The 10,400-nt window shown below is 50.7% G+C and overlaps 1 pseudogene; it reads right to left on the bottom strand.

Annotated features, from left to right (window-relative positions):
• Positions 1-4,770: 4,770 nt before the first annotated feature.
• Positions 4,771-7,964, bottom strand: LOC105546753 (annotated as a pseudogene).
• Between the last annotated feature and the right edge of the window lie 2,436 nt (positions 7,965-10,400).

Raw genomic sequence — 10,400 nt, 5'->3', positions numbered from 1 at the left:
ATATTATAGATAATATATTATATTTTTTATATATATTACCCAAATTAGCTTTTTGTCATGTATGTTGCAGATCTATTTCCCCTGTCTGTTGACTTTTGACTTTGAGGGATTTTTCTGTCATAGAAAGTTTTCATTTTTATGGAGTCAAATGCATCAGTCTTCTATTCAATGACTTCGTCACGGGTATGGTGTTCCAGTTTAGGATGATAAAGAAGTTGTAGATACGGATAAAGGGAATGGTTGTACAACACTGTGAATATACTGGATGCCGCTGAACTGTACATTTAAACATAGTTAAAATGGTAAACTTTACGATATGTATATTCTACCACCAAAAAAGGACCAGGCTTAGATGTTTACATGTTAGGGTTTTGGAGTACCTCTAACATTTATAAATTAGAGCCCTGGAGGGGGAATAAAACACCCACATAAGAAAATATGGACTTCATAAATCTCCATGGCACCTCACAAGCCCTGCAGCAGAGGCTGTCTGGGAAAGCAGAGGTGGAAAACGTCACATAAACTTGAGGTCAGTGTGAGACCTCCCATCCCCTACTCTTGAACCAGATGGAGGAAGGCGTGCATGCAGGCTGACCTGGAGCGATGAGATGGGGGTGGCAGAACAGTCCGCCATGAGCCTAGACCGTAAGTGCTCTCACATGCTCTCAGGCATGTATCAAACCAAGACAGCAGGCTAGGAGGGTAACACATCCTCCTGTGTACAGGGAGCCATGAAATATCTGAGCCGAACAAGTGATCCACAAGAGGACAGAATCAGTGTTACCTTTACACAGTGACCTGGCTCAAATAATTCCAGGTTGTCATTAACCAGGCCAGCTCCTGTTTCTCTCTGAGGCAGGTAAAGTAGAGGGGGTACAGTGCAAGTTGAGGATAATGGAATAGAAAGCATCGTAGTATTTCTTCTAACTCTGTTATAAATAAAAAGTAAGGCCAGGCACGGTGGCTCACGCCTGCAATCCCAACACTTTGGGAGGCTGAGGCGGGTGAATGATGAGGTCAGGAGATCGAGACCATCCTGGCTAACATAGTGAAACCCTGTCTTGACTAAAAGTACAAAAATTAGCCGGGCGTGGTGGTGCGCGCCTGTAGTCCCAGCTACTTGGGAGGCTGAGGCGGGTGAATGTGAACTCGGGAGGCGGATCTTGCAGTGAGCCAAGATTGTGCCATTGCACTCCAGCCTGGGCAACAAAGTGAGATTCCATCTCAAAAAAAAAAAAAAAAAAGTAAAAGTAAAACATAAATGCCCTTTCTCAGAGCCCAAATGTTAGGTGAAAAAAGGTTTGTCATCTGAGTCATGTGATGTGGACTTTAGCAGAGCAGTACACACATGGTTGTTTATCCTTTCTCTGCATGCTGTGCGCTTTTCAATTTTATAAGGTATCTGATCCACTCATCTCATCATACTAGCTGCAAACAAGGCTGCTGAATGTCACACCAGGTGGCCACCATGCCTGTGAAGGGCAGAAACAGGACAGCCAAACAGCTGGCAGAGGCCAGCTAGGAAGTACCCAAGGCCCTTTCCATAGAGCGCTCCACGCTTAAGACAAAATAAGCAAATGCCAGGCTGCCTCACTAGTTATCCTCCCAAATAAAAGAAGTTACTCCTCCAGGGAACATGTGTGTGCACACACCTAAGTACATGCACACAGCTACATGCAAAAGGGAAAGGCTGGGAAGGAACCAAATCCACCTCTGAACACCAGTTACTTCTGGGGAAGGGGCAGGTGAAGCCGACTGTCAGCATTACTCACCTTTTCAACTGATGAGCTTGCATCAGTTTTGGCAATTTTTTTTTAAACAGGATACTCCTTGGGTGATCACACAGGCCCTGCAAGACTGAACCACCAACAACCACCTGCACCACTTCCCATGAGGCCAACTAATGACTCCCTTCAAAGCTCAGCCCTCCCACCCACCTCCCAGTCCTGTCCCATGCAGGGGGCTACTGGCCTCCTGGCACACAGGGGTCCTGGCCAAACCCACCCCAGATTCCTGGTGAAACCAGCATGTATCCAAGGACCTTTCCCCAACCTGGGCCATGTGCCCGCTGGATAAACATACCTGTGCTTACTCCCCCAGGACAGACACTCCCTTTTCTTACAGTTGGAATGAGGGATGGGGAGATTTGATGGTGTCCTCTACAGGTTGGATGTTAATCTGATGTGGTACTGTTGGAGAAGCTTGCCTGAGTCAGGTGCATTCTCAGCCTGTGGTGTGTGCTGCCTCTTGAAGCAGCAGAAGTCCCAGAAGGTAAGTGCTACTGCAACCCCCATGTCCTGGTGAGCAGAGGTCAGGTGATCTGCAGCCGGCCAAACAGCTGCTAAGTGGCCATAGGCTGGATCTGTGTCTCATTTGCAGAGGCCCTGCCTGGCTGCTGGGGCTGCCCTGGAGACTCATCCTGCCACCTCCTCCTCTTCCCTCCACAGCTATACCAGCTTCTCTCCATAGCTGCGCTCCGGGTGGGGAACACCTATAGACGCACCAGGGTGCAACTACTCAAAGACTCCAGCGTGCATAAGGGCCCCTGCTCCATGTTGCTCCTATATCCAAGCCCAAGCTTGTCCAAGGCCTTCAGCAAATCCAAGCCTCCCTGAAATCCCTGCTGGGACCAAACTGAGCCCTATGACCCCCACTATACTGGTTAGCTGCCAGTCCCAGCCCCTGCTCCCTCCTGGGTCCCTGTCTATACAGTTCTGAAGTCCTATAAGAATGTTGAGATTGTAAGCCGACTCTCACCCAAGGTGGTCAACAACCAGGGGCCACCAGGGGTAGAGAACATACCCAGACAGGTTCTGCTGCCTGCAGGCTTAGTGTCCTTCCCCTACTACCTGCCATGGTTGCCAGGCTGCAAGGGGGAGTCCAGAAACTTGGGAAGCCCGGGCCTGCAGCTGGCACATGAAAAAGAGGCCTGGAAGATCATCACCATCCATGAAGCCCCCAGATGGAACCAAGTAATTGGGAAATACATGGATGCCAAGCCTGACCCCCACTCAGACCCAGGTGGGAACCACAGCAGTGACTTGCCCTCTCTGCCACTCTGGCTGTACCACTGGAGGGGGAACATCGGGCCCCATGGGAGAGTGGAGACACTAGGTGTGGGTCCAGTGGTCACTGCAGGTGAACATTCCCAACCAGATCCACGCAATGCCATCTCAGGCGGGTGTACGCCTGGGCTGGGCAAGGACAGCCCTCGGAGGGTGACAGCCACTGAGGAAGGCAGTCACAGAGGCCCCTTTTCCTGTTCTGAGAACAGGTTGGGGGAGTAGAGGGGAATCTCCCCCACCTCCCAGCTGCTTCCAGGAGCTACTTCAAGATGAGGTACTCCCCTGCCTGCCTGTTCCCGTTTGGCCCAATGGGCCATTGCAAACATTCAGAGAACAAAAAGGACCCTCACCCGTTTTCCCTGACACACCAGAGGCAGGTGGATAGGCCCAGGGGACCTGGGGTGGAACCCATAATGTCTGCCCATCCCCAGGCTATGCTGGCTCCATCTTTGTGTGATGGGGGTGGGGGGAATTACCAAGAGAACATCACACAGGCCATGGATGAGTTCTGCAAGAGCCAGGTAGAAGAGCACTGTCCTGGTGGTGCCCAGCACCCAGCTCACACACATCTCTTATTTGACAGCTTCCCCAAAGCAGGCCTTGAAGTCCAGGCTCCTTGAGAAGCCTGGGGAGGAGATTTTGCAGGGCTAACGGGTCTATCCCCAAAGGTGCCGCCCTCACCAGTCTCATCCTGACAGTCTTGGGTTACTTTTGCCCTGAGATTTTGGAGTGGGGGACAGGGAGACAAGAGACAGTGTCAGTAGCCAGCTTTCCAGAAAGCATCGGCCCTCCAGACTGGGGCAGGTCAGACCTCCACTGGGCATTTTTCTCCTCACTGGTTGCGATCTGGGGGAAACAGCACTTGTGAGCACCTGCCCATCTCCTCAGGTCCTGCCCAGAAACCCCACCTGTGCCTTTGGAGAGAGACTGCCCCGAACACACAGCCCCAGCAACTGCATCTGTGGCCTCCAGGGCTTAATCCCCTCCTCCATGGGGTTCAGTGCCTGTGAGTACACAGTGGGCTTGATTCCTGCCCTCTAGTCCCTGCCAGATACCCCATGCCCACCTCATTAAGAGAATGAGGCCACACGGACACACACAGGCCATCATGGTGAGGGGTGCCTGGGGCCCTACTTGCTCACTCTTCGTTGCCGGCTCAGGGCCAGCTGTCTGGCCACATTCCTACCCTAAGGTGGGACGTTGAGGACATTGTCCACTGGGCTCACTGACCACTTCTAAAGTTCCAGAAACAGAGGGCCAACTGGTCCCCTGGAAGTTCGGTACATGGGATAAGCCAAGGCTCGCCTTCAGGAACAGGTTTCCTACCACATAGCTGCCCAAAGCCCAGGACAGCCTCAGGTTCACGTGAGGCCTTCCTGCCATGTCCACAGCCCATGCTGACCCCTCCTGGAGCCACTGGAATGCTTGTTCCTGGGCATGTGATAAGCCCAAGACAGCTGCAGCCTTGCAGGACCACTCTGCCCATCTGGCAGCGGCACCCAGAGGGCCAATAGAAAAGAAGTAGGAGGTGAAACCAGATGCTGTAAGGATGCTTTATCAGGTAAAATCACATACTATGAAAATGCTTTAAAGTGCAACAGGAGGAGATATAAAGACACAAAGAAAAAGTGCGTAGTGACACATGGCTATCAGAACACACTAAAGAATCCACAGCGCTTCCCCCCTTTACCCAGAAAAGAAGCTTCTAGGCCACCTCCTCCTCAGCAGACTCCTTGAACTCCTCCTCCTCAGCGTGGTGTCCTGGCACTGCTGGTACTCTGCCATAAGATTTTTCACGTTGCTCTCGGCCTCGGTAAATTCCATCTCATCCATACCCTCGTATGTATACCAGTGGAGAAAGGTCTTGCACCTAAACATTACTGTGAACTTCTCCATAATACGCTTGAACAGCTCCCGGATGACCGTGTTGTTGCTAATACCAGTGGCTGATATTTCTAGCCCCTTGGGTGGGGTGTCAGAGGCGGCTGTTTGTACATTGTGAGGGAGCCGATGAGCACAGTGGCTGCTGTTCTTTTGAAGATTGAGCATCTGCTCATCTACTTCCTTCATGGACATGCTACCTCTGAAAATGGCAGCCACCGTTAGGTAGCAGCCATGACGGGGGTCACAGGCAGCCATCACATTCTTAGCATCAAACATCTGCTGGATAAGTTCAACCACCGTCAGAGCCTGGTACTGCCGGCTGCCCCAGTTGGTCAGTGGAGCAAAGCTAGGCATGAAGAAGAGCAGCCGGGGAAATGGGACCATGTTCTTGGCCAGCTTGTGCAGGTCAGCATTCAGCTGGCCTGGGAAGCGCAGGCATGTGGTGACCCCACTCATGGTAGCAGATACCAGGTGATTCAAGTCACCATAGGTGGGTGTGGGCAGTTGTAGGGTTCTGGAACAAATATTGTACAGTGCTTTGTTATCAATACAAAAGGTTCCATGTGTATTTTCTATAAGCTGGTGGATTGAGAGGATGGCATTTGTAGGGCCCCACTACGCTGTCTGACACCTTGGGCGAGGGCAGGACGCTGAATGTGTTTATGATCCTATCTGGGTACTTCCTGCATCTTACTGAGCAGAAGGGAACCCATCCCAGACCCATCCCCCACCCAGGGAGTGGGCCAGCTGGAAACCCTGCAAACAGTCACAGCTCTCAGCCTCCCGCCTCACTGTCCATCCCCGACTCCATCAGCTGCTCACTTTCTGGATAGTACCCTGTGGCCCAGTTGTTCCCGGCCACACTCTGACCTGTAAGACAGTATAGCCAGGCACTCGATGGCCAGGTATACGGTCATCAGTGGTCACTGCCACAATGCAAAAAAGGCCAAGTGTCACGCGTGAGGTGAAAGCACCATTCACCGTACACATGGAGCAGGTGGACCCCCTCCCCCAAAGTTACAGGACAGCAGCCTCCCCTGTTAGAAATTAAGCCAGTAAAACACCAAAAGCAATAGCAACAAAAGCCAAAACTGACAAATGGGATCTGATTAAACTAAAGAGCTGCTGCACAGAAGAAATTGTCAGAGTGAGCAGACAACCTACAGAATGGGAGAACATTTTTACAATCTATCCATCTGACAAAGGGCTAATATCCAGAACCTACAAAGAACTTAAGTTTACAAGAAAAAAACAACGCCATCAAAAAGTGGGTAAAGGATATGAACAGACACTTCAAGACATTTATGCAGCCAACAAACATGAAAAAATGATCATCGCTGGTCAGAGAAATGCAAATCAAAACCACAATGAGATATCATCTCACGCCAGTTAGAATGGCAATCATTAAAAAGTCAGGAAACAACAGGTGCTGGCGAGGATGTGGAAAAATAGAAACACTTTTACACTGTTGTTGGGAGTGTAAATTAGTTCAACCATTGTGAATGACAGTGTGGCAATTCCTCAAGGATCTAGAACCAGAAAATACCATCTGACCCAGCAATCCCATTACTGGGTATATACCCAAAGATTATAAACCATTCTATATAAACACATGCACACATGTTTATTGCGGCACTGTTCACAACAGCAAAGACTTAGAACCAACCCAAATGCCCATCAGTGATAGACTGGATAAAGAATGTGGCACATATACACCACGGAATACTATGCAGCCATAAAAAACGATGAGTTCATATCCTTTGCAGGGACATGAAGCCGAAAACCATGCTCAGCAAACACAAGAACAGAAAACCAAACACTGCATGTTCTCACTCATAAGTGGGAGTTGAACAATGAGATCACATGGACGCAGGGAGGGGAACATAACGCACAGGGGCTTGTCAGGGGGTGGGAGAAGAGGGAAGAGACAGCATTAGGAGAAATACCTAATGTAGACGACGGGTTGATGAGTGCAGTAAACCACCATGGCACATGTGTACCAATGTAACAAACCTGCACGTTCTGCACATGTATCCCAGAACTTAAAGTATAATAAAAAATAAAAATAAAAAAAGACGCAAAGAAATTAAGTCAGGAGCCAAACCTGAGACAGCCTAACAACAGACCTCGCTGCAGGTGGCTCCTGCCCATTCCCAAGGAAAGCAGCAGCCACGGCCCCCACTCAGCTCCCTGCAGGGAGGTTACATCAGCATCTCCTCTCCTCGGGCAGACACCTGGGCCTTGCTCCCAAAGCCCGTTGAGGAGAGGGCGTTGAGGACTCAGAGGATAGGAAGGTGTTGAGGGGCCCTGGCTCCACAGTTCCCACAGCCATGACCTTGGGGGCACTCCTTGACTTTGAGCTGCCCTGGCTAAGGAGCCACACCCCAGTCTCTACCCACAACTCACCGAAAATGAAGTTGTCCTGCCTGAAGGGCCCGGAGCGCACAGAGTTCAGGGTGCTTGGCTCCAGATCAACTAGCACAGCGCGAGGCACTTACCTGCCACCTGAGGGGGGCAGAAGGGCATCAGCAAGGGGAGGGCCACTGTGCCCAGGAGGGCAGTGGGGGAAGGACTGGGGTCTCACCGCTGGCCTCGCACGTTGATACACTACAGCAGCAGGTCCCTGTCCCCGTGGTAGGTGCCAGCGGAGTCGATGGCATGTTCATCAGAGATCACCTCCCAGAACTGCAAGAGACACAAGGGCCAGACAGGCCAGGGCTGAGTCAGGACAGAGAGCTGGAGGCTCCCCAGCCCCTCTCCCACCCCCTCCCCAGGCCACCGGGTCCCTGGGGGTCCGCCCTGGCCACCAGGCCAGCCTCCCAGCTCCACCGGGGCCGGGGCAGGGAGCCCAGGGTGGCAATGCAGGGGCGCCGCCCCGCCACTGCCAGCAGCTTCCGCAGCCACCGGGCAGGCCCGCACTGGGCCCTCAAGGCCCCTGCCCGCCACCCCCGCGCCAACCTTGACGCCAATTTGGTTCCCGCACTGCCCGGCCTGCGTGAGCACCATCTCCCTCATGGCCAAGGCAGGACTAGGGTAGCAGGAGAAACGCGAGGAGGAGTGCAATGATAGGGCCTGCGTTCCACCAACACTGAAATAGCCCCGTGCCCACCTCCCCCAGCCTCGGGTTGGTCTCCCAGAATAAGCAACAGCTTTACTTTCACACACCTGTGAATCCCTTGGCGTTTAATGTCTGTTGGAGAGCTCAGGTGACCTTGCCCTGGTCCTTTCCAGGCTGGGGAAAGCGGGTCAGCTGGAGAACTTCCTCCCACGTCTTTAGTAAGACTACATCCCTAGCCGAGCTGAAACTGAATTTTCCTCCCCTGTGGGAGGGGAAGCCTCGTGTTTCCATATTCACAGATTGCCTTCGCACCTGTCCTACACTGAGGACGTATTTTGTAATTGATGAATCCTTTCACCTATTAGATCTGTGGTTAGAAAAGGCCTTCCATGTGACTCAACAGGACTTATATAAGTTTTCCTTTGGAGCAGTTCAAACCTGCAGTAAGCTATGGGTGTTAGGGATAGTCAGGCCTCTGACTTAGCTAGAGTCTTTAGAGTATGACTAGTACTTTCACCTGTCCAGAGGACCGTGGTCTCCACGCAGAGTGAAGGTGATATTGGATTCCTAAAGCTGAGGATAGGTGTTGGGATACGCCTGCTGTGAAAGATGGGCCACTGTCACTTTGCAGGCTTTTAGATGATCCAAACTGAGGAATTATTTCTTCCAGTAAACACTTTTCAGATAGGGTGGGGAATGCCTCGATTAACCAGTGAAGGTATCAGTGAGCATTAGCAAATATTTGAATCCCCTGCAGAAAGGGTTGTGAGTAAATTAGAGTTGCCAGTCCTCACCTGGCTAGGTTCCTCAGTATTGGACAGGTTTAACTGGAGGAGTAGAAAATTGCTGGCTGTTTGGGTTGTTTCAGGCACAGAGCTTCCAGGGCTGAGTCATCTGTTTTAGTGTCCTGAAAAGATTTATCCCCACAAACGAATGAGACATTCACTGAAACAAAGAATCCTTCTAGGGTGAAAAGCATCATGAAAGTGGTGAATTACTTTCCTATGATTGGTACTCGGCATTAGTAATTTATTACCATCAGTCAGCCAGCCAGAGGGGCCCTGGACTAAACTGCAATCCCTGGCCCAGCTTAGTTCTTCAGAGAATTCTGGCCCAGCTCTATGTGTGCTGACCAGCATGCCCATCAGCTTCATTGCCCCTTTCAGTGCAGTGGCCTTGGCTGCCGCATCTGTGAGAGCATTTCCTTTTACATGGTCAGTCTCTCTTTTGATGTCATCTGCAGTGAATTGTAGTCACTTTTTTTTTTTTTTTTTTTTTTTTTTTTTTTACAGCAAAGCAGCATTCTAACAAACTCAAAACCTGAGTGATACTGTCTGGAAAAGCCCTCGGTGGTCAGGAGTCCCTACCCATTCCAAATTGCAGCATAAGCATGAAACGCTAAAATATCACACTTGGAATCAGTGTGAATGTTAACTTTTAAATCCCTTCCCAACTGCAGGGCTCTAGTAAGTTCAATTAACTCAGCTTTTTGAGCTGACGTAGAGGCCAGCAAGGTTTGTGCCTTGATTCTCTTGTGCTGACTAATGATAGCGTATCTAGCGCTCCTGTTTCCCTGATGCATAAAACAACTTGCATCTGTTAACCACTCTTCCTTGGGATGGTCAAGGGGCTCATCTCTCTTCAGTCTGGCCTGCTAGAATAACTTTGTTTCATAACCTGTGACATGGTTTAGCCGTGTCCCCAGTCAAATCTTATGTTCGGTTGTAGCTCCCGTAATCCCCATGCGTTGTGGGGGGAACCCAGTGGGAGGTCATTGAATCGGGGGTGGGTCTTTCCCATGCTGGCCTCATGACAGTGAGTAAGCCTCATGAGATCCTATGGTTTTTTTGTTTTGCTTTGTTTTGCTTTTTTGAGACACAATCTTGCCCTGTTGCCCAGGCTGGAGTGCAGTGGTGCCATCTCAGCTTAATGCAATCTGTCTCCTGGGTTCAAGTGATTCTCCTGTCTCAGTCCCCCGAGTAGCTGGGATTACAGGCGCCCACCACCATGCCTAGCTAATTTTTATATTTTCAGTGGAGACAGGGTTTCACCATGTTGGCCAGGCTGGTCTTGAACTCCTGACTTCAGGTGACCCACCCTCCTCGGCCTCCCAGAGTGCTGGGATTACAGCTGATGGTTTTATAAAGGGGAGTTTCCCTACACAAACTCTTGTACCTGCTGCCATGTAAGAGATGTGACTTTGCTCCCCATTTGCCTTCCGCCATGATTGTGAGGCCTCCCCAGCCATGTGAAACTGTGAGTCAATTAAACCTCTTTCCTTTATAAATTACCCAGCCTCAGGTAAGCCTTTATTAGCAGCATGAGAACAGACTAATACAACCTGTGTGCCAGAAAGGCTGGGAGCACCTATGGACTCTGGCAGATAAGCAGCT

Source organism: Mandrillus leucophaeus, unplaced genomic scaffold, assembly GCF_000951045.1.
Source record: "Mandrillus leucophaeus isolate KB7577 unplaced genomic scaffold, Mleu.le_1.0 Scaffold367, whole genome shotgun sequence".
NCBI lineage: Eukaryota > Metazoa > Chordata > Mammalia > Primates > Cercopithecidae > Mandrillus > Mandrillus leucophaeus.
This window is presented reverse-complemented; position numbering and strand designations above follow the sequence as displayed.